The sequence below is a fragment of the Ranitomeya imitator genome, chromosome 6 (assembly GCF_032444005.1).
Source record: "Ranitomeya imitator isolate aRanImi1 chromosome 6, aRanImi1.pri, whole genome shotgun sequence".
Classification (NCBI taxonomy): Eukaryota; Metazoa; Chordata; class Amphibia; order Anura; family Dendrobatidae; genus Ranitomeya; species Ranitomeya imitator.
The window spans coordinates 445,448,011-445,462,420 of record NC_091287.1 but is presented as its reverse complement, the minus strand read 5'-3'; the positions used below and the strand labels follow the sequence as shown (position 1 = coordinate 445,462,420).

The 14,410-nt window shown below is 42.5% G+C and overlaps 1 protein-coding gene across 1 annotated transcript in view; it reads left to right on the top strand.

Annotated features, from left to right (window-relative positions):
- CYP7B1 (cytochrome P450 family 7 subfamily B member 1) overlaps positions 1 to 14,410 on the top strand; it is a 297,965-nt gene that overhangs the window by 188,629 nt on the left and 94,926 nt on the right. The gene's annotated exons all lie outside the window — the stretch shown is intronic.

Sequence of the window (14,410 nt, the reverse complement as noted above, 5' to 3'; positions counted from 1 at the left end):
CTCTCAGTTCATCAGTCCATAAAACCTTTGAAAATTCAGTCTTAAGACACTTCTTGGCCCAGTCTTGACATTTTATCTCATGTTTCTTGTTCAAAGGTGGTCGTTTTTCAGCCTTTTTGTTACTCCAGTAACGTTGCAGCTCTGAAATATGGAAAAACTGGTGGCAAATGGCATCTTGGCAGCTTCACGCTTGATTTTCCTCAATTCATGGGCAGTTATTTTGTGCCTTTCTTGCCCAACACGCTTCTTGCGACCCTGTTGGCTGTTTGCCATGAAACACTTGATTGTTCACTGATCACGCTTCAAAAGTTTGGCAATTTCAAGACTGCTGCATCCCTCTGCAAAACATCTCACAATTGACACATTCTCTGCAATCTTTCTAAATACTTTTCACTCTATAGTTACCACCACTGTTTTATTAGATTAAACTAATATTTGGCACTATTATGTGGACACTGTTTAACCCTTTCCCGATGTAGGATGCCACAGTATGTACGTAACTGAGTCCACATCGTACCTGGCACATGTTTGCAGTGTTTTACAGCTGGCATCTGTTTGTAACAGCAGGGACTGCAGCTAGCTCTGAATGCTGCTTTTTAATTACAAAACCTAAGTCAGAAACAAAATGAACACATACACTACCATTCAAAAGTTTAGGGTCACCCAGACAATTTTGTGTATTCCGTAAAAACTCATACTTTTATTAATCAAATGAGTTGCCAAATGAATTTAAAATCTAGTCCAGACATTGACAAGGTTCGAAAACGATTTTTATTTGAAATAACAATTTTCTCCATCAAACTTTGCTTCGTCAAAGAATGCTCCATTTGCAGCAATTACAGCATTGCAGACCTTTGGCATTCTAGCAGTTAATTTGCTGAGGTAATCTGGAGAAATTTCACCCCATGCTTCCAGAAGCCCCTCCCACAAGTTATTTTGGCTTGATGGGCACTTTTTTGTGTTTCTTACGGTCAAGCTGCTCCCACAACAGCTAAATGGGGTTGAGATCTGGTGACTGGGCTGGCCACTTCATTACAGATAGAAAACGAGCTGCCTGCTTCTTCCCTAAATAGTTCTTGCATAGTTTGGAAGTGTGTTTTGGGTCATTGTCCTGTTGTAGGATGAAATTAGCTCCAATCAAGTGCTATCCACAGGGTATGGCATGGTGTTGCAAAATGGAGTGATTGCCTTCCTTATTCAAAATCCCTTTTACCTTGTACAAATCTCCCATTATACCAGCGCCAAAGCAACCCCAGACCATCACATTACCTCCACCATGCTTGACAGATGGTGTCAGGCACTCTTCCAGCATCTTTTCAGATGTTCCGCATCTCACAAAAGTTCTTCTGTGTGATTCAAACACCATAACACTTTTTTTCCAATCTTCCTCTGTCCAATGTCTGTGTTATTTTGCCCATATTAATATTTTCCTTTTATTAGCCAGTCTCATATATGGCTTTTTCTTTGCCACTCTGCCCTGAAGACCAGCATCCCGGAGTCGCCTCTTCCCTGTAGACATTGACACTGGCATGTTGCGTGTACTATGTAATGAAGCTGCCAGTTGAGGACCTGTGAGGCATCAATTTCTCAAACTACAGACTCTAATGTACTTGTCTTGTTGCTCAGCTGTGCAGAGGGGCCTCCCACTTCTCTTTCTACTCTGGTTAGAGCCTGTTTGTTCTCACTTCTGAAGGGAGCAGTACACACCGTTGTAGGAATTATTCAGTTTCTTGCCAATTTCTCGTATGAAATAGCCTTCATTTCTAAGAACAAGAATAGACTGTCGAGTTTCACATGAAAGTTTTTTCTGACTATTTTGAGAGTTTAATGGAACCAACAAATGTAATGCACCAGATTCTCAACTAGCTCAAAGGAAGTTTAGGTTTATAGGTTCTCTAATCAGCCAAACTGTTTTCAGCTGTGCTAACATACTTGCACAACGGTTTTCAAGGGTAGTCTAACCATCTATTAGCCTTCTTACACAGTTAGCAAACACAAAGTACCATAAGAACACTGGAGTGATGGTTGTTGGAAATGGGCCTCTATACATCTATGAAGATATTGCATTACAAACCAGACGTTTGCAGCTAAAATAGCAATTTACCACATTAACAATGTATAGAGTGCATTTCTGAATCATTTAACATTAGCTTCATTGGAAAAAAATGCTTTTCTTTAAAAAATAAGGACATTTCTAAGTGACCCTAAACTTTTGAACAAAAGTGTTCTCTGATGCAAGTAAATGACTAAAAGCAATAATGCATATAAATTATATAGGGTACTTAGTAAACAGCAATTTTCAAACTTTAAAGTTTTCTACTTTTAAATCAGAGAGTCGTGTCACTTAAAATAGCTAAGAATTTAACATTTCCCACGTGTCTATTTTACATCAGCACAATTTTGGAAACATATTTTTTTTTTGTTAGGACGTTATAAGGGTTATAAAAGTTATAAAGGGTTATATATAAGGGTTATAAAAGTTGGCCAGCAATTTCAAATTTTTACAACAAAGTTTACAAAAACTTTTTTTAAGGACCATCTCACATTTAAAGTGACTTTGAGGGGTTGATATGACAGAAAATACCCAAAAGTGACACCATTCTAAAAACTGCACCCCTCAAAGTACTTGAAACCACATTCAATAAGTTTATTATCCGTTCCGGTGCTTCACGAGAATTAAAGCAATGTAGAATGAAAAAAATGATTTAACTTTTTCACAAAAAAATTTACTTTTGACCCAAACTTTTTTATTTTCACAAGGGTATTAGGAGAAAATGGACTTGAACATTCTGCGGTCTCATGAGATAATGATGTAGCGGTCTCGCGAGACTGCTACGTCATCATCTCTCGAGACCGCAATGCATGGCCCGGAGCGTCGCGAGGAACGGGAAAGGCCCCGGAAGGTGAGCATATCACGATTTTTTATTTTTTTTTATTATTTTTAACATTAGATCTTTTTACTATTGATGCTGCATATGCAGCATCGATAGTAAAAAGTTCGTCACATAGGGCTAATAGCAGCGTTAACAGACTGCGTTACATCGCATTATGACGCGGTGTAACGCAGTCGGTTTAACGGACTGCTACAACGCTATGTAGGCGGCGGTGTTATGACCTGGTGGTAAGGACAATAATGGACCTGGTGGTTAAGTGCACACGGAAAGACCTGATAGTTACAATAATACAGGACAAGCTCTGGGACGTGGGAACTCTGCTGACCGCAATCCCTAATCCTATCACACACACTAGAAATAGCCGTGGATTGCTCCTAACGCTCCCTATGCAACTCGTCACAGCCTAAGGAACTAGCTAGCCCTAAAGATAGAAAAATAAGCCTACCTTGCCTCAGAGAAATTCCCCAAAGGAAAAGGCAGCAAACAAGAGAAAAACAAGCAGGAACTTAGCTTCTGCTGGAGAAGACAGGTCACAAGAACGATCCAGGAGCGAACAGACCAATACTGGAATACTGGAACATTGACAGGTGGCATGGAGCAATGATCTAAGTGGAGTTAAATAGAGCAGCCAGCCAACGAATTAACCTCGTCACCTGTGGAAGGAAACTCAGAAGCCGCAGCCCCACTCACAACCACCAGAGGAAGCCCATGGACAGAACCAGCCGAAGTACCATTCATGACCACAGGAGGGAGCTTGACAACAGAATTCACAACAGTACCCCCCCTTGAGGAGGGGTCACCGAACCCTCACCAGAGCCCCCAGGCCGACCAGGATGAGCCAAATGAAAGGCACGGACCAGATCGGCAGCATGAACATCAGAGGCAAAAACCCAGGAATTATCTTCCTGACCATAACCCTTCCACTTGACCAGGTACTGGAGTTTCCATCTCGAAATACGAGAATCCAAAATCTTCTCCACCACATACTCCAACTCCCCCTCAACCAACACTGGGGCAGGAGGATCAACGGATGGAACCACAGGCGCCACGTATCTCCGCAACAAAGACCTATGGAACACATTATGGATGGCAAAAGAAGCTGGAAGGGTCAAACGAAATGACACAGGATTGAGAACCTCAGAAATCTTATGTGGACCAATGAAACGAGGCTTAAACTTAGGAGAGGAAACCTTCATAGGAACATAACGAGACGACAAACAAACCAAATCCCCAACACGAAGTCGGGGACCCACACAGCGCCGGTGGTTAGCAAAATGTTGAGCCTTCTCCTGGGACAATGTCAAATTGTCCACCACATGAGTCCAAATCCGCTGCAACCTATCCACCACAGTATCTACACCAGGACAGTCTGAAGACTCAACCTGCCCTGAAGAGAAACGAGGATGGAAACCAGAATTGCAGAAAAATGGCGAAACCAAAGTGGCCGAGCTGGCCCGATTATTAAGGGCGAACTCAGCCAAAGGCAAAAAGGACACCCAATCATCCTGATCAGCAGAAACAAAGCATCTCAGATATGTTTCCAAAGTCTGATTAGTTCGTTCAGTTTGGCCATTTGTCTGAGGATGGAAAGCCGAGGAAAAAGACAAATCAATGCCCATCCTAGCACAAAAGGATCACCAAAACCTCGAAACAAACTGGGAACCTCTGTCCGAAACGATGTTCTCTGGAATGCCATGTAAACGAACCACATGCTGGAAAAACAATGGCACCAAATCAGAGGAGGAAGGCAATTTAGACAAGGGTACCAAATGGACCATCTTAGAGAAGCGATCACAAACCACCCAAATGACCGACATCTTTTGAGAGACAGGGAGATCCGAAATAAAATCTATAGAAATGTGCGTCCAGGGCCTCTTCGGGACCGGCAAGGGCAAAAGCAACCCACTGGCACGAGAACAGCAGGGCTTAGCCCGAGCACAAGTCCCACAGGACTGCACAAAAGAACGCACATCCCGTGACAAAGACGGCCACCAAAAGGATCTAGCCACCAAATCCCTGGTACCAAAGATTCCAGGATGACCAGCCAACACCGAACAATGAACCTCAAAGATAACTCTACTAGTCCATTTATCAGGGACAAACAGTTTCTCCGTAGGACAACGGTCAGGTCTATCAGCCTGAAATTTTTGCAGCACCCGCCGCAAATCAGGGGAGATGGCAGACAAAATTACCCCCTCTTTGAGAATACCCGCCGGCTCAGGAACTCCCGGAGAGTCGGGCACAAAACTCCTTGACAGGGCATCAGCCTTCACATTCTTAGAGCCCGGAACGTACGAAACCACAAAATCAAAACGGTAGAAAAATAGCGACCATCGAGCCTGTCTAGGATTCAACCGTTTGGCAGACTCGAGATAAGTCAAATTCTTGTAATCCGTCAAGACCACCGCGCAATGCTTGGCTCCTTCAAGCCAATGACGCCACTCCTCGAATGCCCACTTCATGGCCAACAACTCTCGATTGCCAACATCATAATTGCGCTCGGCAGGCGAAAACTTTCTAGAAAAGAAGGCACATGGTTTCATCACCGAGCCATCAGAACTTCTTTGCGACAAAACAGCCCCTGCTCCAATCTCAGAAGAATCAACCTCGACCTGAAACAGGAGCGAAACATCTGGCTGGCACAACACAGGGGCAGAAGAAAAACGACGCTTCAACTCCTGAAAAGCCTCTACAGCCGCAGAGGACCAATTGACCACATCAGCACCTTTCTTGGTCAAATCAGTCACCGGTTTAGCAACACTAGAAAAATTACTGATGAAGCGACGATAAAAATTAGCAAAGCCCAGGAATTTTTGCAGGCTCTTCACAGATGTCAGCTGAGTCCAATCATAACTGGCCTGGACTTTAACAGGGTCCATCTCGATAGTAGAAGGGGAAAAAATGAAACCCAAAAATGAAACCTTCTGAACTCCAAAGAGACACTTTGACCCCTTCACAAATAAAGAATTCGCACGAAGGACCTGGAACACCATTCTGACCTGCTTCACGTGAGACTCCCAATCATCCGAAAAGACCAAAATATCATCCAAATATACAATCAGGAATTTATCCAGGTACTCTCGGAAGATGTCATGCATAAAGGACTGAAATACTGATGGAGCATTGGAAAGCCCGAATGGCATAACCAGGTACTCAAAATGGCCCTCGGGCGTATTAAATGCTGTTTTCCACTCATCGCCCTGTTTAATACGCACAAGATTATACGCCCCTCGAAGATCTATCTTGGTGAACCAACTAGCCCCCTTTAATACGAGCAAACAAATCAGACAGCAGCGGCAAAGGATACTGAAACCTGACTGTAATTTTATTAAGAAGGCGGTAATCAATACAAGGTCTCAAAGAACCATCCTTCTTGGCCACAAAAAAGAACCCTGCTCCCAATGGTGACGACGACGGGCGAATATGACCCTTCTCCAAGGATTCCTTTATATAACTCTGCATAGCGGCGTGTTCTGGCACAGATAAATTGAACAGTCGGCCCTTAGGAAACTTACTACCAGGAATCAAATTAATAGCACAATCGCAATCCCTATGAGGAGGTAGGGCACTGGATTTGGGCTCATCAAATACATCCCGGTAATCCGACAAAAACTCCGGGACTTCAGAAGAATTGGACGACGAAATTGACAAAAATGGAACATCACCATGTACTCCCTGACAACCCCAGTTGGACACAGACATAGATTTCCAATCCAATACTGGATTATCGACCTGTAGCCATGGCAACCTTAAAACGACCACATCATGCAGATTATGCAACACCAAAAAGCGAATATCCTCCTGATGTGCAGGAGCCATGCACATGGTCAATTGGGTCCAGTACTGAGGCTTATTCTTGGCCAAAGGCGTAGCATCAATTCCTCTCAATGGAATAGGATACTGCAAGGGCTCCAAGAAAAAACCACAGCGCCTAGCAAACTCCAAGTCCATCAAATTCAGGGCAGCGCCTGAATCCACAAATGCCATAACAGAATAGGATGACAAAGAGCAAATCAGAGTAACGGACAAAAGAAATTTCGACTGTACCGTACCAATGGTGGCAGACCTAGCAAACCGCTTAGTGCGCTTAGGGCAATCGGAGATAGCATGTGTGGAATCACCACAGTAAAAACACAGCCCATTCCGACGTCTGTGTTCTTGCCGTTCAGCTCTGGTCAAAGTCCTATCACATTGCATAGTCTCAGGTCTATGCTCAGATAATACTGCCAAATGGTGCACAGCTTTACGCTCACGCAAGCGTCGATCGATCTGAATGGCCAAAGACATAGACTCATTCAGACCAGCAGGCATGGGAAATCCCACCATGACATCCTTAAGGGCTTCAGAGAGACCCTTTCTGAAAATTGCTGCCAGGGCGCACTCATTCCACTGAGTGAGTACAGACCACTTTCTAAACTTCTGACAGTACACCTCCGCTTCATCCTGACCCTGACACAGAGCCAGCAAGATTTTCTCTGCCTGATCCACTAAATTTGGTTCATCATAAAGCAATCCAAGCACCAGAAAAAACGCATCAACATCACGCAATGCCGGATCTCTGTTATGTTTGCTAATGACAGGTGTTATGAAGGCAATCCAGAAACACAGTGTGCTTAGCGATCAGAGCGCACACAGTGATCTGACAAATATCCAAAAATACAAGAACGAGCTCTGAGACGTGGAAACTCTGTAGACTGCACACCTGATCCTATCCTAAACACAACTAAAAGCGGCTGTGGATTGCGCCTAACAACTACCTAGGCAACTCGGCACAGCCTAAGAAACTAGCTAGCCTGAAGATAGAAAAATAGGCCTGACTTGCCCCAGAGAAATTCCCCAAAGGAAAAGGCAGCCCCCCACATATAATGACTGTGAGTAAGATGAAAAGACAAAACGTAGGGATGAAATAGATTCAGCAAAGTGGGGCCCGATATTCTAGGACAGAGCGAGGACAGTAAAGCGAACTTTGCAGTCTACAAAAAACCCTAAAGCAAAACCACGCAAAGGGGGCAAAAAAAAACCACTGTGCCGAACTAACGGCACGGCGGTACACCCTTTGCGTCTCAGAGCTTCCAGCAAAACAAAAGACAAGCTGGACAGAAAAAAAAGCAACAAAAAAGCAAAAGGCACTTAGCTATACAGAGCAGCAGGTCACAGGAACAATCAGGAGAAGCTCAGATCCAACACTGAAACATTGACAAGGAGCAAGGATAGCAGCATCAGGCGGAGTTAAGTAATGAAGCAGTTAACGAGCTCACCAGAACACCTGAAGGAGGAAGCTCTGAAGCTGCAGTACCACTTGTGACCACAGGAGTGAATTCAGCCACAGAATTCACAACAGATCTCCTGGCGCAAGGGAAAATGCCCAGTCTTGAGGGTCGCCACGTAACAAAGAAATAATGATTTTCACTTGTTGAACAGGGTCACCAGAGGAGCGGGGTTTCAAAGCAAGAAACAATTTACAATTATTTTTGAAATTCAGAAACTTAGATCTATTCCCAAAAAACAAATCAGGAATTGGAATCTTAGGCTCTGACATCGGATTCTGAACCACAAAATCTTGAATGTTTTGTACACTTGCAGTGAGATTATCCATCCAAGAGGACAGACCTTGAATGTCCATCTCTACACCTGTGTCCTGAACCACCCAGAGGTCTAGGGGAAAAGAAAGGCAAAACACAGTGCAAAGAAAAAAAAATGGTCTCAGAACTTCTCTTATCCCTCTATTGAGATGCATTAATACTTTGGGCCACCTGTACTGTTATGACCTGGTGGTTAGGACAATAATGGACCTGGTGGTTAAGTGCACACGGAAAGACCTGATAGTTACAATAATACAGGACAAGCTCTGGGACGTGGGAACTCTGCTGACCGCAATCCCTAATCCTATCACACACACTAGAAATAGCCGTGGATTGCTCCTAACGCTCCCTATGCAACTCGTCACAGCCTAAGGAACTAGCTAGCCCTAAAGATAGAAAAATAAGCCTACCTTGCCTCAGAGAAATTCCCCAAAGGAAAAGGCAGCCCCCCACATATAATGACTGTGAGTTAAGATGAAAATCACAAACACAGAGATGAAATAGATTTAGCAAAGAGAGGCCCGACTTACTGAACAGACAGAGGATAGGAAAGGTGACTATGCGGTCAGCACAAAAAATACAAAAAAACCACGCAGAGGGCACAAAAGACCCTCCGCACCGACTCACGGTGCGGAGGCGCTCCCTCTGCGTCCCAGAGCTTCCAGCAAGCAAGACAAAAATCAAAATAGCAAGCTGGACAGAAAAATAGCAAACAAGAGAAAAACAAGCAGGAACTTAGCTTCTGCTTGAGAAGACAGGTCACAAGAACGATCCAGGAGCGAACAGACCAATACTGGAACATTGACAGGAGGCATGGAGCAATGATCTAAGTGGAATTAAATAGAGCAGCCAGCCAACGAATTAACCTCCTCACCTGTGGAAGGAAACTCAGAAGCCGCAGCCCCACTCACAACCACCATAGGAAGCCCATGGACAGAACCAGCCGAAGTACCATTCATGACCACAGGAGGGAGCTTGACAACAGAATTCACAACACGGCGGGCGCTGACTGTGGGGGGAGTATGGAGCTGGCACTGACGGCAGGGGAGTAGGGAGCTGCTATTTCACAGCCGGACTGTGCCCGTCGCTGATTCAGCGACTTTGGGATTTCCGTGACAGACAGAAAGATGGAAGTTTCCCTTAGACAATTATATAGTAGATACATAGATATTTCTATCCATATATCTATCTGGCTAATTTGACACATCAGGTTTTTGCCATCAGGCACAATCCGGCAAGTTTTGAAAAACGATCCATTTTTTTTTTCAGCTGGATCCGTTTTTTCCCATAGAGTTGTATTAGCGCCTGATAGCCACACGTTCCATCTATTTTTTGCCGGATCTGTCAAAAAAGCTGTTTCCACCGGATGGAAAACACATACAGAGGAACGGTTTTTCTGTCCGGTGAAAAAATGCACAGCGACGGATCCGGCGTAAAACGTAAGAAACTGAGATGTTAAATGATGAATCCGGCCTCCAAATCCGTTTTTTCATGCATGTTTCCATTAAAATCATGCACATTTTCCATTCGCTCTCTTTTTAAAATAAAAAACGGATCAGTTGCATCAGTTTTTCACTATTTGCAACGGAGCCGTTTTTTCAAAAATTCGCCGGATCCTGCCTGACGGTAACAAACTGATGTGTGAAAGTAGCCTAACTATCCATATATCTATCAACATCTATCCATCTAATTCCTTCTATCTATCTAGCTGTCTCAGGCCGGCGTCACACTTGGTGTAGGAAAATACGGTCCGCTTTTTACTGGTGCAATACGCAGAAATGTTCCCAAAACAGTGTTCTGTATGTAATCCATTGTCCGTTGGAAAGGTTGGCAAGACTTTCATTGGCGGAATTTTTGCGCAACACGCTGACAAACGCAGCATGCTGCGATTTTCTGCGCCCGTAAAATGTGAAATATACGGCAGATAGGAGTTGCCCCATAGAGAATCATTTGTCCATGTGCAATGCGTTGTTTTTGCCCCTCTCATATATCCGTAAAACTCTCTAGTGTGACGCCGGCCTCATTCCTTCTATCTATCTATCTATCTATCTATCTATCTATCTATCTGTCTGTCTGTCTGTCTGTCTGTCTATCTATCTATCTATCTATCTATCTTTCTATCTATCTCATTCTTTCTATCTATCTGTCTGTCTGTGTGTAATGGAGTGTGGGTTGGACGAATGTAAAAGAGGAGGTTGGACAAGAAATGACATCACAAATCTTTTTTTTGTCAATAATAGATCTTTATTTAGCTTTCAAAAACGCATACAAATCCACATGGAAGAAATGCAGCAAAAAACGCAGCAAAAACGCAACATAATCGCACCTGCGTTTTCTGGCAAGAGAGGGAAGAATCTGCAGCAGAAATTCCTAAGGCTAATCCGCAACATGTGCACGTACCCTTTTAATGCAAAATTGTCTGGAATCGGTGGCGGGCACCATGTCACGTTTTGAGAGCACCTGATTTGCCTAAACAGTGAAAAAAACCCAATTCTTACTCCAACCCTAACACAGCCCTAAACCCAGTCTTAACCCCAACAAACCCCCAACCCTAACCAAATTCCTAACTCCAATACAACCCTAACCCCTAACCCCAACACAACCCTAGTCCTAACACAACCCTAACCACAAGAAGAAACAAACATGGCACTCATACGATCACAGAAACGGTGGTGCTCAAGTAGAGTATCCAACCCAAAGTACAAATTGTAGAAAAAAACTTGGCACTCAGAGAGAAAAGTGACAAAAATGGAATGTTCCATTTATTGCATCCAGAATTGGCGTTAAACATTTTCGAATGTGGAGCGAAAATGTTTTAATGCCAATTCTGGATGCAATAAATGGAACATTTCATTTTTGTCACTTTTCTCTCTGAGTGCCAAGTTTTTTTCTACAACAACTCTAACCACAACCCCAATGTTAACCACAACCCTAACCCAAACCTTAACCCAAACACAACTCCAGCCCTAACACAATCCTAACCCCAGCTCCAACTCCAACCCAACCTTAACCCTAACTGCATATAATTGAAAAAAGTTAAAATTTTTCATCTTATTATTTTTATGTAACTAAGACTGTGCCATAGGGGGTTTAATTTACAACTTTTTTTTATTTGATCACTGTGATAGGGTCTATCACAGTGATCAAAATGAACCAGTAGGAAACATCTCCTACTGTTGCCGAGGACCGTACAGGAGATCTCAATGGGCGCATGCGACCACCATTTTCTTCCAGGAAGATGACACAGATTGCCAGGGGAGAGAGCAGGAAGATCCGGGATGGTGGAGGTACCGGGGTTAATTGGGGACCCCATTTCTTTCTCCTCTGGTATGCAAGATCATTTCAAAGGAGAGAGAAATGAATGGAAAACTGAACTGTCTTTTTTTTATTCACCAAATAACGGCAATCACATGACAGGGGATGGTAAAAACCAGCTCTGATCATGTTCTCCGGGGTCTCAGCTACTTAAGTATGTAGATGACACTGTCAGCTACGGAGGAATATTAAAAAACTGGTTTCTAACGCATGTGCAGCAGCTTTCATCACTTCCCCCTGATTGTGGTGTGCCAATGGGTCTTTCTGTCGTTTTGGTCTTTCTATGAGGCTCAGCCACAGGGACTTCATAGGAGAGCATCATCTTTACAATATACTGCAATACAAATCGACCAATTAATCATAAGATCAGGTCCTCTAATGAGAAAAAAAGATAAAGGCAAAAAAAAAAAAATTAATTAAATTTAACATATTTTTGGCATTGCCATGTCCGTAAAGAGAAAAACAAATCAAAATGCCAGAATTTTTATTTTTTTGTGACAAATCTCCGTTAAAATGCAATAAAAAGCAATAAAATGTCAGATGTATGCCTCAATGATGGCAATAAAATCATCAACTTTCCATTTAAAAATAAAGACCTCATATAGATCCATGGACTGAAAAAGAAAGAAAACTTCTGGTTTTCAGAAACGGCAACAAAGAGAAAATGTTTTCTTATAAAGTTCAAAACTTTGTTTAGCCACTAATATATATATATATATATGCAAGTTTATAGGGGTTTTGCGTCTTTTTTTTATCATAGCTAAATTTATTTTTGCAATTGGTTTCATATAAAATTTTGCACAATTAGCCTTTGTCTTGCATTGTATATTGCTGACTGCTGAATGAGTTAGCTGAGAGTCCACCAATCTGCCTTTTATGATGGTCTGATAAATAATAATAATCATTTTTATTTATATAGCGCCAACATATTCCGCACCGCTTTACAGTTTAACAGCTTCAAACACAACAGTCATAAGTAACAATGTTAACAATACAATAATTAAAGCAACACAAGACGACCCTGCTTGTGAGAGCTTACAATCCACAATGAGGTGGGGGAGATACAAAGTACAGGTGTGTATTTACAATGATGTATTTACAATGATGGTCCAGCCATCTTCAGCAGGTGGGGGATAGATGGAAGTAGTGAATGGGCTACACACACAAACATAAAATGACTTTGATTAGGGAACGTGATAGGCCGCTCTGAACACAAATGTGTTTTGAGGGAGCGCCTAAAACTTTGCAAATTGTGAATGGTCCTAATATCTTGGGGTAGAGCATTCCAGAGGATTGGCGCAGCAAGGGAGAAGTCTTGGAGTCGGGAGTGGGAGATACGGATTAGTGCAGAGGTTAGTCGAAAGTCATTTGCTGAGCGCAGAGGTCGGTTAGGCCGATAGACAGAAATGAGGGAGGAGATGTAAGGGGGTGCTGCACTGTGGAGAGCTTTGTGGGTGAGAACAAGTGCTTTGAATAGGATTCTATAATGAATGGGCAGCCAGTGTAACTACTGGCGAAGAGCGGACGCGTCCGAGTAATAATTAGCCAGATGGACGACCCTGGCTGCCGCATTGAGGATGGACTGGAGAGGGGAAAGTCGAGTAAGGGGGAGGCCAATTAATAGAGCGTTGCAGTAGGTCAGGCGGGAGTGGATCAGAAAGTTGGTACATCAAAGCTGAATGTTTGAATGTACAGGAAAGAGCCTGTAAAAGCCAAAAGTTACAAAATGTTTAATGAAATCAAAAAAATGTTTTTAGCCCCCTAAAGACATACATTTAAGTAAATGACCGCAAAGGTAAACAACATCCTTAATATTCCCTTAATCATAATGACCTAAAAAATTATGGTGTCAAATATTTTTATTACCACGCATTGATCCACGTATAAACAAGTCCATAAAACCCATGGCTAAACCGCATTTTTTTTTCACACCAATTTACTGTACTTGGAATATTTTTCTTCAGTACATTATATCGTTTTAACAATGGTGTTATTCAAAGCTACAACTTGTCCTGTCAAATCAAGCCCTCATATGGTTATGTTGATGGAAAAATAAATAATACTTATAGCACTGGGAAGAAGGGAGAAAAAAAAAGGAAGGAAAAAGCCAGCTCACCAAAAATTGGAAACAGGTGAACGGAACTCCACCTTGGTCAGACGTGGACAATCAAGTGGAGAAAAAAAAGCAATATTCCAGCTCCTTTGGTAAAATTCTAAATCCTTTATTGGAAACGTTTAAAAAAACATATATATGCATCGTTAAGGATAAGAAGCCAGGAGGTAAAAAGCAACGTGTTTCGATCGCCTCAGTTATTTTTGTCAGGAGCTTCGACAAAGATCACTAAGGTAATCGAAACTCGTCGCTTGTTACCTCCTGTCTTCTCATCCTTCCCTGAGCATCTGCATGGTTTTTTAAAAAAATAACATTTCCAATAAAGGATTTAATATTTTACCAAAGGAGCTGGAACATTGCATTTTTTCTCCAGAAAAAAAACAAAAGTGGAAAAAAGAAGAAAAAAAATTTCTGGGGCATGAAGTGGTTAAAGTGTTTATTGTTCAGTGTAGCAATGTGTTTCTTCCTTTTAAAGAATTCTAATTCGTTTTAAAGATATATTTTTC